The sequence below is a fragment of the Notamacropus eugenii genome, chromosome 4 (assembly GCF_028372415.1).
Source record: "Notamacropus eugenii isolate mMacEug1 chromosome 4, mMacEug1.pri_v2, whole genome shotgun sequence".
Taxonomy (NCBI): Eukaryota; Metazoa; Chordata; class Mammalia; order Diprotodontia; family Macropodidae; genus Notamacropus; species Notamacropus eugenii.
The window spans coordinates 283,198,389-283,219,863 of NC_092875.1; the positions used below are offsets into that span (position 1 = coordinate 283,198,389).

A 21,475-nucleotide genomic window follows, 5' to 3' on the forward strand; every position below is an offset into this window, starting at 1 on the left:
ATTGTGGTGATCCACCTGTGAATTTTCTCTGTCTTAATAATATTCTTTCTACAGTCTGGTGCCCTGAACTGAACACAATATTTCAGATGTGATCTGACCTGGACAAATGTGGTGTAATGTGGCTATCACCTTATTCCTGGAAGCTATGCCTCTCAACAAAGCACAGGATTGTGTTAACCATTTGGGATCTTGTATCATGCTATCAAACCACTAAATTTGACCAAAACTAATAGATTTTTTTCAGACAAAATACTTTATAATCACACCTCCCTCCATTTAAAACAAGCTAACTCCAAGACTGTAGATTTATCTACATTATTTTCAAAATTCCTTTTTATTTGTAATGTATTTAGCATTGCTGTATATGAACATCTCTCTATAATACTAATTTAAACAACTTCTTCAACAAGTTTACATCATATGCTATAATAAATTCAAAACAGATCTATGATCTTAATACTACAAATCATAACACCAATTCATAAGAAAAACAGATCATATACCTTTCAAAGCTGTGGGTACCTTTCTTCTTAAACAAGCTATAGAGGCTAATACAAAAGATTAAATAGATAATTTTGATAACGTTAATCCAAAAAGCTTCTACACAAATTAAATATATTTTGGATAAGAAGGGTCACAGTTCAAAAGGGGAAAATCTTTTTTTTAATCAAATATCTCTGATAATAATTTGGTATTGAAGCTATATAGACAAATAACATATCTCTATCTATCTGTCCATATATCTACATATCAGCAAAATACATTGTTTAGTAGTAAAGTGGTACATGGATACAAATAGTTCTCAAAAGAAGAATTACAATCTATTAAAAACCATATAGAAAAAAAGTTCCAAAACACTGATAATAAGAGAAGTGCAAATTAAAAGAGCCTAAAAGTTTTATTTCAGTAAATTGGTAAAGATGACAAAAGGATTGATAATGTCAATTTTGGAGAGGCATTGTTGGAGATATGGAAAAATAAGAATGCTGATGCATTGTTGGTGGAGCTGTGAATCAAAGCAATCATTTTAGAAAGAGATTTGGAATTATTCAAATAAAGTAACTAAAATGACCATGACATTTCACACAGAGTTCTATTTTGGGGTTTATACTACAAATAGATTGGTGATAAGAACAAAGTCCCTAGATAAACCAAAATATGCATAATAGTATTTTTTGTGGTAACAGAAATAGAAACAAAAGAGATGCTCACTGTTTGAGAATGGCTAAGCAAATTATGGCACATGATATAATGGAATACTATAGAACTGTAAGAAATAAAGAACATTACTCAATAAACTCCTTGTTCAGTCATTTCAGTTGTGTCCAACTCTTCATGACCCCATCTGAATATTCTTGGCAAAGATACTAGAGTGGTTTGCCATTTCCTTCTCCTAAGGAATAACAAACAGGGTTAAGTGACTTGCCCAGCGTCACACAGCTAGGAAGGGTCTGAGACCAGATTTGAACTCATGGAGATGAGTTTTCTTATCTCCACGCCTAGTGCATTTGAGGTTAGATTTGAATAAAATGTAGAAAGTAACAAATTATTTTAAAAGAAAAATCTATCTACAAGTCTTTAAATTTATCCACATTTTAAAAAATATTTTTATTACAAACTCAATGAGCACTGACAAATATTAACATTTATATGTGACACCAGATTTAATAACTTTCCCTTCAGAAACTATAGAAACTACTATAATTTTTTAACATGGACTTTGCAATCTTGAAAAGGAATTTTGAAAAGGCAAGGAATATTGATCATTTAAGGAAAATCCCTGAGAAGGCAGAGGAAAAGCTCATTAAGAAAAAAATTTCCTGGAAAAAATTGTTTAAAATTTTGACTTGCAAAAATGACTAAGAGAATTATTGAGGAGAATTATTGTCCTGAGCAAACCAAATACTGGGACATTTGTTTCCCAAGTGAGAAGTTGTCTATAGTTGGAGTAATAGTTAGTTATAATTCTGTGATCTTTCACCCAGGTAAACATTGTGAATCATCATTTATATTTGATTTATTTATTTCATTCTTAATAAATTGTACACTCAGTATGCTTGATGTTTATACCTAGGAAATTAGGGGGTGCACATACACATACACATGGACTCACATATATACATACATACAGACAGAGAAACACAGAGAGAGATACACAAAGAGAGAAACTGCTTGTGGGAAAAGTGGTTTATCTCAATTATAAAATATGAATATTTAATGATCCCTCATGAGAGTTACCTATTTCGTTACAGAGAAAGATGTTAACCATTGCAATTTTGGTTATTAATAAGAAAATGTCCAAACATATCCCCAGAACATACTTTAGAGGTTGGTGTGATGAGAATGAGTATTTCAATAATCAAGTAACAGGCTAGTAACTGTTATAATTATATAACAGCTATTATAATTATAAGTGTAATAGTTGGCACTAAAGCTTTGTGGTTAATAAACAAAGAGGAATACAGAAAGAATTATATATTCAACTATAGAATTCTATTGCATATATTTAAATATATATTAAATGGATGATTATAATAGCACTCTGACTTCGCTGTGCCTTCTTCTAAACTCTCTACTCATGTCTTTGTACTTTTAAAATATATCATACATGTTATTTTTCTTATCACTATTTTTCCTTCTTTTACATCATCCTTTGTTTTATTATCTATTACTAATCACTTCTTTCCATTGACCAATCCGTCTAATCAGGCAGCTAGGTGACTCAGTGGACAGAGACCTTGGCCCAGAGTCTGGAACACCTGAGTTCTAATTGGGTCACAGATGCTTATTAACTGTGACCCTGGAGAAGTTATCTAACCTTAATTCACTCTACCTTGTGTCTCTCCTTCATTTTTGAAGAATATCATTACATCAGGGAAATCATGACATGACTTGCAGTTGACTTTGATTTGAGTGAGGAAGGGCTGTGCAAGGTCATCAGCCTTGTTTTCTCCTCCTGAGCCTTTGGGATCCAGTAGCCAGATATCCATCAGGACAACTGGAGATGGCCCAGGATGCAATGGATAATGCTCATTTAATGAATAGTCCTCTTTGTTTTTTTGTTGTTGTTTTTGTCCTTCATTCCTGAAGAAGACCATGACATCAAGATGATAACTTGCAATTGACTTTGATTTGAGTGAGGGAGGGCTGTGCAAGGTCACCAACTTTTTTCTCCTGAGCCATCTGAGTCCAGTGGCCTGATATTCATCAGGATGGCTGGAGATGGCCTAGATGAATCAAAGGATAGCCCCTTTAATTAGAAGAAAAGAAATCAAACTGGGAGGGGAAAACCCTCAGGGTTGCTGGTCAAAAGAGAAACTTTCTCTATGGACATTCCCTCTGAGCCAGGAGGGTCCAAAATATACTTATTGAGTGGAACTTGGGCAGGGACCTATTGTGCTGCAATCTATGAGCTCCAGAGTGAAATGGGTTTAAAGTTTGGTCTTTGAGGAGAGAGAGAAAGGAAGGAAGGAAGGAAGGAAGGAAGGAAGGAAGGAAGGAAGGAAGGAAGGAAGGAAGGAAGGAAGAAAGGAAGGAAGGAAGGAAGGAAGGAAGGAAGGAAGGAAGGAAGGAGAAAAGAAAGAAAACCTTTACCTTAATCCACTGGAGAAGAAAATGACAAACTACTCCAGTATCTTTGCCAAGAAAATCCCATAGGCATTATTGATGTCCGGCCCCAATGAACTCAACTCAAGCCTTCTTTCAGCAAAAGAAAAATAAGGTTTATTAAAGATCCACCATATTGCTAGACTCTTAAGGAATCTGAGAATTTGTAATGCTAATATAAGTGGGCCAGATTGAATCTTAATGGCAGAACCTTAATGGAGGTTGAGATGAATTTTACATAGAGAAACACTGTCTGTGGGCTAGGGTTGGCCAAATTATCTAAGGAAGAGTGGATCTAGGGAGAATTTTGATGGGAGTGGTCAGTAGGCTGGGGTGACTAGAGGTCTGATGCCAGGAACCAAGAGAATAAGGGTTTGATAAGATCAAGGGTGGGAAATAGCAAAAGGCAATCCAGAGATAACAGACAATGGAGGGTTAGGCTAGGTTAAGGGTAACAGAGAATTGGGCATAGCAATGATGGCTGGTTGATTGTTGTCTTTCAAATGACATCACTATGATAAAGTGAAATTTCAGGGTGTCCAACTGTGGCTGATCAGACCAATACAAGCTTGGAATGCTCTACCACAGGTTGGGCACAAATAGTCCATGTGAATATTTGGGGTGGATATCCCAAATTTGTGCATTCTGCATTTACTTTGTGCTCTCTCACTTCTGCTTTGCTCAAAGAACACAGCACCCTTTCTGATGTGGGCACGCCATGCTGAGCGGTCCTGTGCCAGTGTCTCCCATGTTGCAATCAAAGTTCTTAAGAGAGACCTTGAGGTGTCCTTGTATCATTTCTTCTGGCCACCATGTGATTGCCTGCCCCATGCAAGTTCTCCATAAAATAGTCTTTTTGGCAAGCATATATTTTGCAGAGACCAGTCCATTGGAGTTGAGCTCTCTGAAGCATAGTTTGCATAGCAATGATAATATAAGACTCAAAGCCTTGGGTGAACACCAGATCAAGTAAGAAGATTCAAGGAGAGTTCAAGGAGGTTCCCAGAGCCAGTACCCCATCATTGTGGTCCACAGGGTCATTAAAAGTTGAACACTACTGAACAAGAACAATATCTCTAACAGTTAGATATTGCTTTTAAGGTTTGCAAAATGGTTTACAGATGTTATCTCATATTGTTAAGGTCTGGGAACCACAATGAGGTTTGGGGTTCTCGGGACCCCAAAATATGGACACACCAGGTCCTGCCATGAATTTGACTCAAGTTTCTTCCAGACAAAGTAAAACAAAGTTCATTGAAGAGTCATCATGTGGGTTGACTTTTAAGGAGTCTTGCCATTTCTGAATCTTGTATTGACAAGTGGACCAGATAGAATCTCAGTTAGAGTCAGAGAGTCTTCATGGAGTCAAGATGGAATTTATATACAGAATGACTGTGGGAAAGATCTAGAGGTAGCCTAGTAGTCTGGGAGGAGGGTCTAAGGAGGATCTTGATAAGATTGGGGTAACTAGTGATAGTAATCAAGGATGGGAAACAGCTGGAGGCAATTGGGAGGTGTCAGACAACAGAAGGCTAAGGTGGGAAGCAATCAAGGATGGGCCAGGCTAGGTTAAGGGCAATAGACTTAAGTATAAAAGGCCAGATTAAGTGGGAAGATTCAAGGGGAGTTCAAGGAGGTTCCCAGAGTCTAAACCCCATCAATATTATCCTTACAACATCCCAGGAAGGCAGGTGCTATAATTTTTCTCCTATTACATGTAAGAACACTCAGGTGGACCCATTTTATGTACCTTGTCCAGAGTTACACAGCTAGTAAATGTCTGAGGCTGGATTCAAGTCTTCCTGACTCCAGGTCTAGCTCTTTAGCCACTGAGCCACCAAACTCAGTCAAGAGATGGGAATTATGTTTCATCATCATTCCTTTGAAAACATTATCATTGGTTACATTTATCAGAGTTCTCAGTTCTTTCAAAGATGATTTTCTTGACATTATTGTTGTCATCATGTAAATTGTTTTCCCATTTCTGCAAAATTCACTCTGAATCAGTTTGTACAAGTCTTTCCATATTTCTCATATTTGTATTAGTCCTGATTTCTTATTGTTGTGATAACAGCATGCCACTATATTCATAAATCACAATTTGCCCAGTCCCAACAAAATTGTTGTGTACCTGTTTTATTTTCTGTTTTATTTTTTGCTATTATAAAAAACACATATATGTGTGTATATTTGTGTATGTATATATACACATAACCATTTTTTCACTATGTTCTATATGTACATCTAATAGTGGTATCACTAACAACATTATGAAGAAATACATAAAGTCATTAATGATTAAAGAAATGCAAATAAAATAATTTTGAGACTCTAATTCATATCCATTAGATTGGCAAAGATGACTGAAATGGAAAATAGCAGCTACTTCAGGCATTATGTGTAGATATATATATTAATGCACTATTGGCAGAGATGAGAATTGGTTCAACAATTCTAAAAAACAAAAACCATACTTACTGACTTAATCATTGCTTAGGTATAGATCAAACTAGATAATCTCCAAATTCCCTTACAAATTAGAATCTATTAACTTACAGTCATTTCTTTCTCTTCTGAAGATAGCTATTAAAGCATAACAACTATACAATGGCCACTTCAAATAATTCTGTTTGGAATGTAAGCAGACTAAATAAGAATCAAAATGAAATAGTATGTGTTAGTTCATATCTACATACAATATATTTTGTTTATATGTACATATATACAAATTGTCTCCAACATTAAAATGTAAGCTCCTTAAGGATAGGGTCTGCTCCACATTTTTATTTTTCCTCTACCTGTTGGCAATGTTGTAGAAGGGATTCTTGTTAAGGGAAATGTTGTATTCCAGGAAACACTGAAGTCTTTTCCAACTCTGAAACTCAAGAAAGTTCACTTGTTAAAGAGGTTTCTGTGGGGTAATTGATGGAATGCAGGGAATTTGAATTGGAAGAGCCCTGGGTTCAAATTCAGCCACTGGTGATTAATTTCTTTTGTGTCTATTGACAAGTCACCTGACTTCTCTGAACTAGTGTTTCCTCATCTGTTAAGTGGGGAGCCTACTACATGTTGTATCCTTAAGCAATCAAAAAGTTGATTCTGGAGAAAATATAATAATAAAGGTAACAAATTATTCTAAGCTGAGAGCACCATATAAATTCCACTGAAAGTTATTTCACTGAGAAAAAGACTGGCAGATAAGCCAAGACTTGAGGGAGTTATATTCAGAACAACTGTCCAAGTCATTTGTCCTTTAAAGTTTGCCCATTGGCTACACTGACACATTCTGGAGCTTACTGGGATCAGAGAAAAGCTACAGAAGCTGCAGTTGGCCGATCTTGGGGATTGTTTCTATGGCTTCTCTCCCTATTCCATTAACACTCCATAATACCATTCATTACATTTGACTTGAGGCAGTCTTTTCCTATCCTGCTCCTAGGCAACCCTGAATCCATCACTGTCATCACTGGTCATCTGAGCATGAGGCTGTACCATTACTGTTCATGTGGAAAGGGACTGTCTCTCATTTTATATACTTGCTTGAGACCATCTCTCATGACTCAGGGGAATACAAAGGAGAGATTTTTAATCAAAAAGCCTACAAGTTACAGAGCCCCTAACTACTTGCAGTTTCCCAAATAGCCATGCAGTTGACAGCCCAAACTGTCTTTTTTGTGGTGTATCCATGCTCTTTCTCAGTTCCCTCACAAACTTTGAAAAACCTCAAAACTGAAATCCAGGAAGGCGATATTTGAGAGATTGACTGTTAATCATTATCTAGTAAGAGAAGGGGATGGAGATGTCAATTTCTCATGCAGTCCTGAGTACAGTTTACTAAGAATTTTGGTTCAAGTTGAAAACAATAGAAATAGCATAGATGAAAATTGCCTTTAGGGATTTGCTGGCCAAAAGTTTTTGGTGGGCAGGCTGCTTCTGGAATCATTATCTGACATGGCTTTTCTAATATTGTTGAAGAGTGTCGATAAATAACATATGACACTTAAAATCCTGTGAGTACAAAGTTATACACTAAACTTATAAAGGGTGTCAGGAAGCCCTCACATACTTTGGATTCAATCTAAAGTGTATTTAGAGCTTGGAACTTCCAAAACTATGAAAATTGGTCTCCCAGCCTCTTTTCTCTCCCCCTGCACTAATACACCCTTCACACAGTTGCCAAAATAGTCTAAGTGGATAAGATCATGCCTTGTCCCTGCTCAAAAATCATCACTGGTACCCTGCTATCTTCAAGATAAAATATATATTTCTTAACCTGGCATTCAGAGCCCTCCACAATCTGTCCCCAATCTAATTTTCCAGTTTTATTTCCCATTGCTCCCTTCACGCACTCTTATTTTGTAGCTCTGATTAAGGTTCCTTCTGAACCCTGGTCCTAGAGCACACAGGGAGTTTGTTGTTATAATAAAATAAAATAAAACAAAGTTGATCTGACACAGATCTAATGATATGCATAATTATACTTGTGTTGCATGTTAATTAGGTATAAAAGTGTAGGAGAGTAGGCAGGCTGTTGTAATTGTTATTACCTTCACTTTGACAACCCAAACATTTCTTTGGTCAATTGGGAGTATCAGAAAAGAGGGGAGATAGTATAGTACAATAGGAAGCTTTTCTGAGAACCTTTTGAAGATTTCTGCAACTATAAATCAGAATTAGATCATTTAAATGTAAAAGGGTGGATTGACCTAAGTGAATAGGTCCTTAAAGTGTTTGCAGATATTCTCTTCCTCATTCCAATCTAAAATACGTTATTCAAACAAGAGGGAGAAACTATTTCTGACCATATGGAATAGAGGGGTTGGCACTATATCATGATGAAGTTTTCCAATTGGCTAAACTACTAAAAGAATTGGTGACTTAGAGGTTGCTGAGTCAGAAATGACTGAATCAGAAAATCAGTGACCCATTTTTTATCACTTTCTTTTGTTTTTAACTGTGAGGAATCAGAATTGTTGAGTCCTTTTTATCCCCAGCATTTAACACAGTGCCCATTACAGAGTAGGTGCTTGATAAATGCTTTTTGACTTGATTTGTCTGGATTTGATTTGATCTGACTGCTAGAGCCAGGAAGGGTGATAGCCCAAGTTTCCTGTGGACCATGGTGGGTATAAAGCACATGTGTTCCTCAGGTTTTGATGCTAATTCTTTTCTGGTCTCAAGCACATATGTGTTCCAAAATGGAAGTCCCCAGGCAAGCTTATACATCCAGAAATCCAAAGTTCACAGGAACTTCACAGGAAGGATTCTGAATGGTAGCTGAGGTGTCTATCCACAAGAGAATGAGTGGTCAATGTCAGCAACTCAGCAGGTACATCCACTGAGGACAAAATGACATTGATTGATAGTTACTAGAGGAAAAAAGATAGCTTTAGGGAGTATTATCCCTCCTGCTGGAGAGAAGAGTTGACTATATACTTAACAAAGTCCTGGATCGATGAGACTTCTCTGGGCTGCCTTCCCCAGTTGGGAGCTCTACTAAGGGTAACTTCATGAGGACACAATAAAAGGAGAAAAGGACTTCTAATAATTAGGAATTATGAGTTATCCCTTTGGAGTATGTGGTCTCTACATCCATGCCTCGCTAGCCCTGTACTGTAAGCTTGAGTTCACTTTTGTTTGAGACCTTATATATATGAGGGGAGAGGGTATCCCTGGCAGATGAGGAATATGGTATTTTGTGCTAACTGTTCTTACTGCTTAGTAAAAAACCTTCTGTAAAAGCTAATTAAATTTGACTGACAAATTATTAATTGGAAACATGCTAGGGTAGAGGAAGGTTTGTGAGTTACAGTCTTCCCCTAGGTTTACTCTTAGTACCCTTAGACTACTATCAACTGTCCTTCTGGGGATTCCAACACCTGAGTTGGTAAAGAAGCCTTAAAAATAGTAGTATTCAATGACAAGCTATGAACAGGACAACGAATAAGAGAAAAAAAAAAGAGGAAGAAATTCTATGACAAATTCTTTTCTCAACTAATGACAGTAACTCCACCAAATTTAGACTTCAACATTAGACCCAAAATCAGCCAAGTGAGTTTAGCCTATCTATTCCCTAGAGGGGAAAAAGGAAAATACTGCCTATTTTTAGAGACTATATTAGGAATTTTTACATATAATCTAATTAAGATCGTATGTGTGTGTGTATATGTGTATGTGTGTGTGTGTGTGTGTATTGAGAGAGAGAGAGAGAGAGAGAGAGAGAGAGAGATCTGTGCATATATGTCCAATACCATAGATAATATCAATATTAACCCTAGCACTGGCTAATTAATGCCGATTCTCAATAGCACTTATAAAGGACTTGAGATTTTCATAGTGCTTTACAAACATTACCTCATCTGGTATTCCAGATCGGTGAGGAACCAGGCCTGAAACTAAATAGGAGTTTGGAAACAGTCTGGACAGCCTTTGGGAAATATTGCAATGTTCTTAATGACCCTAAGATTTTTTTCTTTAAAACTTGATGGGACTTTGTTTTTTGATTTGTAATTAAATTTATTTATTTTCAGTTTTCAACATTAACTTCCACAAAATTTCAAATTTCTAATTTTCTCCCCATCTCCTCCCTTCTCCTACCCCAGGACAGCATTTATTCTAACTACCTTTTCCTCCAATCTACCCTCCTTTCTATCATTCCCACTCATTATCCCCTTCCCTTCTATTTTCCTATAAGACAAGATAGGTTTCTATACACCATTGCCTACGTATCGCATATCCTAGTTGCATATAAAAACAATTTTTAACATTCATTTTTAAAGTTTTGACTTCCACATTCTCTCCCTTTTTCCTTCCTGACCCACCGTCATTGAGAAGGCAAGCAATTTGATATAGGTTATATATGAGTAATCATGTAAAAACACTTCCATAACAGTCATATAGTGAAAGAATAATTATATTTCCCTCTATCCTGTTCTGCCGTCCATTTATTCTATTCTCTCCTTTGACCTGCCCCTCTACAAAAGGGTTTGTTTCTGACAACCCCTTTTCCCAATCTGGCATCCCTTCTATTATCCCCGCTGGCTTCTCCACTTCCCTGCTGCTTTCCCGTAGGGTAAGATAAACCTCCATACCCAATTGAGTGTGTGTGTGATTCCCTCCTGAAACCAAAACCAATGAAAGTAAGACTCGCTTATTCCCTTTTACTTTCCCCCTTCCCCTGCATTGCAAAAACTCTTTCTTTCCTCTTTTATATGGGGTGATTTAAAGGCTGCTAGGGGTGCAATGGATAGAGCACCAGAGCAGGAGTCAGGAGGATCTGAGTTCAAATCTCACCTCAGACACTTGGCATTCACTAGCTGTGTGACCTTGGGCAACTCACTTAACCCCAATTGGCTTATCCTGGGTCATCTCTAGTCATCCTGATGAACATCTGGTCACTGGATTCAGATGGCTCTGGAGGAGAAGTGAAGCTGGTGACCTGCACAGCCCTCCCTCACTCAAGACAAAGTCAAGTGCAAGTCATGTCATTATTTCTCTGATGCCATGGTGTTCTTCAGCAATGAAGGATGAACACACATGTGAGATGATTTACAACATTCTACCTCTCCCATTCTCTTTCTCCCAGTACATTCCTCTTAACACTTAATTTTATATTTTATTTTTTAGATATCATCCCTTTATATTCAGCTCACAGTGTCTTCTTTCTCTCTCCATCACCCCTCTGTGTGTGTGTGTGTGTGTGTGTGTGTATCCAAATCCCAAAGTTTTGCTCTCCTTCTCTTACTTGATTTTCAAAATCCTTTTTGAGCTCTTCCATGACCTGAAACCAATTCATATTTTTCTTGGAGACTTTGGATGCAAGATCTTTGACTTTGTTGTCTTCTGGTTATATTTTTTATCTTCCCCTGTTTTCACATTTTCCCAGCCAATTACTTGACCTTTCAGCTCTTTGTTAAGTGGAGAGCTTCAGAAGCAGCTGCTGCTTTGACCATGGGTGCCACTGCACTGGGGCTGGGGCCATGAAGGGGCTGGGGCTAGACCATGCTACCCCCTCAGTCATGTGAGAGATGGTTCCCACTGACCTTTGAAGCTGCCCTTGGCATTTGTGAGTTGAGAAGTCCGGAAACCACTGCAGCTGCCAGTGATTCAGTTCCTTGAAGCCTGTTCCAGCTCCATTCATGCTGGCACAGCCCACAACCAACCTGTGTCCTGCTCCCAGCCTGGTTTGATAGACCCCTGCTGTGAACCTTCCAGACTGTCTTGGGCTGAAAATTTCCTTCATTTTGTCATTTTTTGGCTTTTGCTGCTCTAGAATTTGTTTAGAGTAATTTTTTATAGGTTTTTTGAGGGATTTGAGGGAAGAGCTCAAGCAATACTAAGATGTCCACCATCTTGGCTCTGCTACTCGACCCTAAGATTCTTCGTGAAATAAATGTCCATCTCTTCTTTGATTTTTTTTTTAAAACAGTTGTTCTAGAGATGGTAAAAGAACAATAGAAAGGTACGAGAGCATATGTAGCTAAAACATAGTACAAGTGAATTTTATTGAAGGAGTGACCTAATAGAGATCACCAGTATAACCAGAAAGGTAGGTGGGACAGCTAATAGTAAGAGAAAGGATAAATAATGCACAGCTCAGGTTCCCCACTGACATCTCTACTGTGAGACAGAATTTAGCAGAAGGACCTCAGGAAGGGTAGAGGTAAAAACTACTTTAAATATTATAGTCAAAATTACAACAATATACTGGTTATTTGAAGATCCTCTATTCTGGTAGAAATGTATAAATCAGCTTAAGTATACATGCCAGGATTTGTTTCTTTTTGTTTAAATGGCGGTCCTATTCTAATGCTTTACCAGTAGTTGTAGGAGACCCTATGACCATAGTGTGCCTACCCTCTGACCCAGAGGGACCATGCTGTGGTCCCATTCTCTTTTAATAAGTCGATAAATAAATTAGCAATTCAATGGTTGATAATGCAATGACAAATCATGACTCTAGCAGACTGATACTGATAATCTGTGCTACTGACCAGAGTGACAGAGGGGCAATGCTTCAAGATAGAGAATGGGATGTATATTTTTGGACGTAGACAGCAATGCAATTTCTTTTTCTGGACTATGGTTATTTACTATGAACTTCTTTATTTTCTTTTTAAATGTAGGGGGAGGAGAGAGAGAAAAAAATACACACTCATTAATTGAAAACTAAAATAACATTTATAAAAGAAAGAATTCTGACATTTTTCCAACATTTTTTCTTTTGTTTACACAATTCCTGGAAGTCCTCTGAAAGCAGTTTTATTTCTACTTTTAAATAATTTAAACCATATTTGAAAATAACTATTTCAAAGCAAATTTCCCAACCCTAAACTTCACTTTTTCTGCTCTCCCCAAACCATTTCTCTTAAAATATGAATAATCGTGTCTGAAAATCACCTCATTTAATGAAATCAATTCCTAAAATTTCGAAACAAAATACTATTTTCTCAACCCTAAACTTCACTTTTTCTGCTCTCCCCCAACCACTTCTCTTATAATATGAATAATCATGTCCGAAAATCACCTCATTAATGAAATCAGTTCCTAAAATTGTAGGCTTCCTCTTTTTTTTTGCTTATTTAATCATAATGCTTCATCCCTCTTTTAAGTATGCATGTATCCCACTTACTTCAAGTTCACGTACTTCAAGACCCTAGATTCAGAAAACTTATTATTCCTCTGCTTTATAGATTTAGTTAGTTTAAAATTCTGTGATTTGATTTTTCTTAGCATGGAGACTGTTTAATTAGCTCCTGTTATACCTAGTTAGGTACTGAAGATGCCATGCACATAGAAGAAGAATATGGACCATTGTGTGGAAGTTGGAAGAAAGTTGAAGCCTCAGGGAACCAATAGATCTCAAAAGTCAAGACAGAAAAGAGGCTGGAATACAGTCACTCAGGTACTTTAGGGCAGAAAATGCTGCAAGCAAACACGTCAAAGCCAATCAACTCTGATCGTATACCAAAGGCTGTTTACCCTCTTCTATTTTTTCATTCTTCCTGCTGGATGATAAAGATCCTGGGTCCTTAAGTGCATAACCATAGCAAAGAGGGACATTCATGTGCCTACCACATTTGTCAGAATAAGAAGCAAATAGCCTAGGATGGTGAAAAGCTTTTAATATTGAATCAGAATCTCTCAACATATACACTTCTGCCTGGGACACTTCGAGAAAGAATACGAACTTTCTTAGCCCATTCTCGTATTACCAAGTACTTACAGGAATAGGTATCCTTGAAGAACTGAACTCATATATATTTTGACCTTCATGTGGCAAGTACTTACCTACAAGAGGAATAAGACAACATTAAACTTGGGACCCTACTTAGCTTCTTTAGTTTTCCTTATGAGTCATTTTTCAGAAGAGAGCAAAATCAGGTCACCTGAAGGAAATGACATAATCTTTTTTTTAAGAGACACTTAAACAGAATATATTATCACCACTCACTGCAAATTAATAAAGTGCTACAGTTTACAACACTTCTCTCAGTATAAATTCAAATAGCAAGTGATATTCAGTTATTTTGGGAAACTCTGTTCCAGCTGAAAAATGTGATTGGTGTTAATATATGAGTGCATTATCTCTGTTAAATTAGCTTTCAGCAATTCTTGTATTTGAGTATTAGCTCAAAGAATAGTGAAAAGGGCACTAAGATTATGTAGTTCTGACTTCCCCACTAACTGGCTGTGTGGTTTTAGACGAGTCACTTGGACTCTTAGGGCTAGTTTTAAATAAGTTTTTTGAATGAGAGGAGCCTTAAAATCCATAGCTCCCTTAAAGTTCCAAAAGGTCAATAATGCCATACATAACCGTCCCCATTTTTCTGTTCAACATTCTACATAGAGACCTTGGAAAAATTTATTTCATGGATTCATTTAGTCTAAACTAGGTGGCATTGTGAATAGCACACTGGAACTGAAATGAGGAGATCCTAAGTTCAGATCCTGACATAGACATATTCTCTCTGTGTGACCCTCACCAAGTAGGTTAACCTTTCTCAAAGGTCAAGACAGGTAAGACTCCTATGACTCTCAGCCACAATTTCATCATCTGTAAAACAGAGATCTGTAAAACAGGACCCCCCTAGCAGGGTTGTTGTGAGAATCGAATGAGATAATATATGTAAAATGACTTGACCTTAAACCACTAGAGAAATGTTAGCTATCATTTTTATTAATAATAAAAAGAGGACCACAAATTACCATTCAGTTATAAGTCTGCTAAATATAAAATTCTGAAATTAGGGTGCGTGAGAAAAGCCAAATAGATAAAATTTAGGAACCACTGTCGAAGTCACCAATTTCTTTGAAAATAACAGTAATGACTAACATTTACAACATATTCCATTTTACAATGGGTCTTCCTCACCGCTTCCCTTTTAGGTACATATTTAACCCTTCCAATATACATAGCTTTTGAAGGTGTGCCAACCATTTTCCAAGCTGCAATAATTATGCGAGGAACACAGTCTGCTATCATTATTTCCATTTTGGAACTGAGGTTCAGCAAGATTAAACAAATTATCCAGTACCATACAACTACTAAGTAGTAATTATAGTACCTACCATTAATACAGTATTTAAAAGTTTGCAAAACACTTTCCACACTTTCTAATTTAATCTTTATGATAACTCTATATAATGGATCATTATTCTCATTTTTCAGATGAAGGAACTGAGGATGATACATTTCTTGCCAAGGGTAATATATCTAGTAAGTGTCTGAGGCAAAATTTGAAGTCAGGTCTTCTTGACTCCAGATCCAGTGCACTATTCCTCACAATCCCTAGTCACTCTCCAAATGCTAAGAGAATCAGACACATGTCTTCTCTTCCAAGTCCCAGGACTGACTTTTACAAATAAGAAACTGACTTGCTCACTTTCACATGACTAGTCAGTATCATAGCTTGGATTCAAATTCTTCTGATTCCATTCAACATTGTCAGGCTAGGTGAGGAAATGTTAATTTTTACTTAGGTAAGTCTTAAGTTTGCTATTGTGCATTATAAGAGCAAACATTCAAAAGAGAAGTAATAGAAGGGTCTGAGAAAATAGCAACAACATGTCCACATCTACAAATTAAACATCATGCTTGAAAAATCCTGGAGCATATCCTCAGTAGAAAAATACAATCAGCAAATTAGCAATACTGAAATGAATCCAGCTCTGTATTAGAAGGTAGTAGAGCTAACCAACTTGTTCTTATACCAGAAGAAAATTTACCTAACATAGCAACAAGCATTGATTGTGATACTATGTGGACAGTCATTACAAAGAAATGTTCTCCATAGATTCAAGTGAAAGATTGAGTTGTAGATAACCTTTATCTTAAGAGCTACCAATATCTCCCAGCATCCAAAGGTAGATTTTATTAGTAATATTTTTATCATAGATTTAGTTTTCTTTGATGTAATATGGTAAGCAAACAATCCCATTTCCTAGTTTGAGTGGCATATTGCATTCAGAATTAAAATGCACTGTATTAAATTTTTATGTAGGTGGCATGGTGAGGTGGATAGAGCATCAGACAGTGTCAGAAAGGACTCAGATATTTACTAACTGTGTGACCCTGGGAAAGTCACTTTAACTTCTGTAAGTTTCAGTTTACTCATGTATAAAATAATGATAATAATAGCACCTACCTCTTGTACATATGTAGTGTACTTTGTAAAACTTAAAGGGCTATATAAATGCTGTTATAATTTAGGGTCACATTACTTATCCCAGGTAGGGATTGTAAAGGAAATACTGATCATATGAAACATAGGGAGTAAGCATTAATTGACTGATAGCTGAACTATGAACATGTTAATGATCCCCAAGAGGTAAAGTTGTTTATGTCTTCTCTGTCCTGATTGGGGCAGAGCAAAGATGGCAGAGTAAAAGCAGGGACTCACCTGATCTTCCCCCCCCCCCCCAGACCTGTCCAAATACCTGTAAAAAATGACTCTAAACAAAGTCTAGAATAGTAGAACCCACAAAAAAGACAGAGTGAAACAAATTTCCAGCCCAAGACCTGGAAGATCAGCAGGAAAGATCCATTATACCATTGTGAGAGAGGACAGTTCATGACAGGCTGCATACCCTGTGTAGACTGGGCCCCAGCAAATTTGGAGCAGGCCTTGAGTGATTGAAGCACTGGAAGCAGTGGTGGTTTCCAGAATGCTTATCAGTCTACAGATACCAAAGGCAATTTAGAAGGTCAGCAGGAAAGGATTGTTGGAACCGAGTAATAGAGGAGCATAGTCTAATGCAGCCCCTAAGCTCCAGCATAGCCCCAACCTCAGCAAACCAGGAGCAGGCCTTGGGAGTAATTGAATTGGCAGTGGTAACAGCAGCTTCCAGAGCTCTCAGCCCATAGATGGTACAGGAATTGAACAGCTTATCAGAAAGAGATTACAGGAGTCTTTTTGCTAGAACTGGGGCAGGACTCTGTTGTTTTACCCATACTTGAATCTGAGTTGCAGTCCTGGGTGGTAGTCATGAGCAGATAGGAGCACTAGCATAGCAGAGTTTGTGGCAGCAGTGTAGAGAGGACCCTAGTGCTTGTGGTTGCTCACAGACCAGAACACAGGTCATGAGAGTAGTAAACACCTCTCCTTAGATCATACCACCTTGGAAGAACTGAGAACTTACAGGTCCATAGAATTATCTCTAAAACAGCTGTATAAAATTCCTGAAGCTTGGGACAGTTAGTCCTCCACACTGGAAGCAGAGCCTTACCTTAACATAGAGTTAAAAAGTCAAGTAACAGTCTAGGAAAATGAGCAAACTATGGGGGAAACACTCTAACTATAGAAATTTACTTTGGTGACAAGGAAGATCAAAACACACTCTCAGAAGAAGATGACACAATTAAAGCTCTTTCATCCAAAACCTCCAAGAAAACTATGAATTGGTCACAGGTCATAGAAGAGCTCAAAAACTATTTTGAAAATCAAGTAAGGAAAATGGAGGAAACATTGGGAAAAAGAAATGAGAGTGATTCAAGAAACTCATGAAAAACAAGTCAACAGCTTGGTAAAGGAGACCCAAAAATATACTGAAGAAAATAATACCTTAAAAAATAGACTAGGTCAAATGAGGTCCAAAAAAGGTTCAAAAAGCCAGTGAGGAGAAGAATACCTTAAAAAGCAGAAGTGATCAAATGGAAAAGGAGGTGCAAAAGCTCAGTGATGAAAATAATTCCTTAAAAATTAGAATGGAGCAAATGGAAACTAATGACTTTATGAAAAATCAAGAAATCACAAAAGAAAACTAATAAAATGAAAAAAAAAATAGAAGACAATATAAAATATCTCAGTGGAAAAACAACTGACCTGGAAGATAGATCCAGGAGAGATAATTTTAAAATTATTGGACTTGGGGCAGCTAAGTGGCACAGTGAATAGAGCACTGGTCCTGGAGTCAGGAGGACCTGAGTTCAAATCCAGCCTCAAATACTTGAACACTTACTAGGTATGTGACCTTGAGCAAGTCACTTAACCTCAGTAGCCTTGCCTTCCTCCCTCCAAAAAAACATTGGACTGAAAACCAAGATCAAAACAAAAGAGTGTAGATGTTATCATTCAAGAAATTATCAAAGAAAACTGCCATAATATTATGAACTAGAGGGTAAACTAGAAATTGAAAGAATCCACCCATCACCTCCTGAATAAAATCCCCAAATGAAAACTGCCAGGAATATTATAGCCAAATTCCAGAGTTTCTCCAGGTCAAGGAGAAAATGTTGCCAGCATCTTGAAAGAAACAATTCAAGTATCATGAAGCCACATTCAGGGTAACACAAGATTTAGCAGCTTCAAAATTAAGGGATCAGAAGGCATAGAATATGATATACCAGAGGACAGAGGAGCTAGTATTAAAACCAAGAATCAACTACCCAGAAAAGCTGAATATAATAATCCTTCTGGGGGAAAAATGGATATTCAATGAGATGGAGGAATTTCAATCATCCTTGAGAAAAGATCAGAGCTAAATAGAAAATTTGACTTTCAAATACAAGACTCAATAGAAACATGAAAAGCTAAACAGGAGAGAGAAATCATAAGGGACTTATTAAAGTTAAACTTTTACATTCTTGCATGAAAAAATGATATTGGTAGCTTATAAGACTTTTCTCATTAATAGGATAGGTAGAAGGACTATATGTAGACTGAGGGCACAGATGCGAGCTGAATATGAAAGGATGGTAATGGAATCTAAAAAATAAAATGAAGGGGTGAGAGAGGAATGTACTAGGAGAAAGAAAAGGGAGAGGTAGAGTGAAGTAAATCATCTCACATAAAAAAGACAAGAAAGAGTTTTTACAGTGGTGATGAAGAAAGGTGAGGTTAGAGGGAGTCAATGAAGCTTACTCTCATTGGAATTGACTCAAAGAGGGAATAACTTGCACACTTAATAAGGTATAGAAATCTACCTTACCCTACAGGAAAGTAGGAGGGCAGAGAATAAGAGAAGAGGAGAGTAATAGAAGGGAGAGTAGATTGGGTGATTGGGTAGTCAAAAGCAAAACACTTTGAGGAGGAGCAGGTTGAAAGGCGATAGAGAATAGAATAAATGGGGAAGGGATAGGATGAAGGGAAATATAGTTAGTCTTTCACAACATGACTATTATGGAAGTGATTTGCAGGACTGTGCAAATACAACCTATATCAAATTGCTTGCCTGCTCAATCCAGGGAGTTGGCAGGGGAGGAAGGGGTGAAAGGAGGAAGGGAGAAAATTTGAAACTCAAAGTTTTAAAAAGTGGATGTTAAAATTGTTTTCATGTGTGACTGGAGGAAAATAAAATAAATAAAAATAAATAAAAGTTCTCAGTTCTTATAGCCAAATATCCTATGGTAGTTAGAGATGAAAAGGAATCTGTACAATTCTGGTATATGAATCCTTCACCAGACAGGACTATAACCAAAACTTGGGTACTTGGGATAAAGGGAAGTAAGAAGTAGGGATAAAGGTGAAGCACAGAAGGGAAAGAATCCAAAACCACTTCTTGAAATTTTACTTGCAGGAAAATGAACGAGGGTGGATAGGACTAGAGAAGAACATGCGGCATGGGAAAATAAGTCCCCTTTACACACACTGTTCCAAAAAAGCTGAACAACTAGTTGTCCCTCAAACTGGTCACACCCTCTCCCACCTCTTTACATTTGCAGTCATTCCTTCATGTCTGATAATCATTCTCCATTAATTCCTGCCCTCTCAGAATTATTAGCTCTCCTTAAGGCTCAGTTGAGGGTTCACTTCTTCAGTGAAGCCTTTCTTATTTCCCTTCCAATTTTAGTACTTTCTCCTACCTCAACTTAACTTCTTCTCATAAGGTACACATTGGATTATACTGCCTCCTAGTCCCCCAAAAAGTAGAATTCAAGTCCTATGAATAAGAACCATTTTCTTTTTTCTCTTTTCATATTAATACTGTTTTTATTCCTAGGCACAGTAGTTGGATGGTAAGTACATAAGAGGTTGTCATTAAATTATGTTCCCTAAGATCATACAAAAATAAATGTCACATAGTTAAATGAATGAAGTGTTTGGAAATTTCCAATGTATTCCCCCATTGACTTCTAGAAGTCATGTTGGCTCCAACCCTGCAAGAGACATAGAATTCCACAAAATGATTCACTCAGTTCCCCAATAAACTCATAGAGTTTATGTCAAAGAATCCTAAAGATAAATAGTGAATCCTGGAGTGATTTTACAATGTTCTAAAACTAGATTTCTGGACTTATCTAATGACAACATATACCCCTAGGTCAATCCTCAAACTGACTCGTCATTTACAATGTATGTTGGGACAGACCATACTGAATGAAACTGAAGTCAATGCAGCAGGCTCCCTGGTCATGATGCCATCCAGATTTATGACCTTAGAAAAAGAGCAGGACTGAACCCACTTCCACAAATATGGGATGCTTAATGTTTCTGACAGCATTCAAAGTTTTGTGAAATGTTTTAAGAGGTGTTTCTAATTTCCTTCTCCCAGATATGCCCTTCCCTCAAGTCACCATATAATTTGCTTTGCTACTTGTTTGAGAAGTATAATAAACATGGTTCAGGAGTGCATAGTTTTTAAGACTAGAAAACTAAGCACCATTTCCATGTAATACTGGTGATTTTATGAGAAATATGATATTAATTTATAATCAAATGATTTCTTTAATTCAGTTACCACAAAGAGATTAACACAATATTAAGCAGAGCAAAGGAAAACACATTCCAATTTTTAAAAAGGTATAATTTTGACTCTATTGGTTCAGTTTTAGGACCTCTCTATTTGAAATTATTTGCATCTACATTAAATAGTAAAATTCCATTTGTAAAATGTTAGTACTATTTTGCTGCTGACTAAATTAATGAGATATCTATAGTGCTTTGAATTTGTCTTATGTCTTTGGTTAGATGTCACAGAGTAGACGGCAATATCTTCATCACATATGTATTGTAAAGGCTGCTAGAACCTCTTCTATCCTTATCAAGATGAATGCTAAACTCTCCTTTCATGTAGCTCTCACCTGGGCCTTCAAGAAGCTGTAGCATGCACAGTGGCCATACCACAGTAAAACCATTTTGGCAAACATGCTTAAAGAGGTTGTGGGTAAGTAACAGGATTCTAACCTATCGGTGAGTTTGGAAGATGTCTACTCCAAGCATGTGGAGACTTCACCCAGTGAAATGGGTGGGTAAGAACAACGTATTCCAACTTCCATTAAGGTAACTGATACAGTTGCTGTGGAGTACTTAGAGCTAGATCAGACATCAAAGATGCCAAGGTCATCCACTGTATTTTCGGTCATTGTCACTTATCCTGATTTGTATTTCTATTGAACTATTAATGTGGAAGAAAAAGTGAAACTGACAAC

The 21,475-nt window shown here is 37.1% G+C and overlaps 1 non-coding gene across 1 annotated transcript; it reads right to left on the reverse strand.

Annotated features, from left to right (window-relative positions):
* Window positions 1-20,998: 20,998 nt before the first annotated feature.
* LOC140502923 (U6atac minor spliceosomal RNA) lies at window positions 20,999-21,123 on the reverse strand. The gene has a single exon (XR_011966645.1). It is a non-coding gene; the product is annotated as a U6atac minor spliceosomal RNA (small nuclear RNA).
* Window positions 21,124-21,475: the final 352 nt, after the last annotated feature.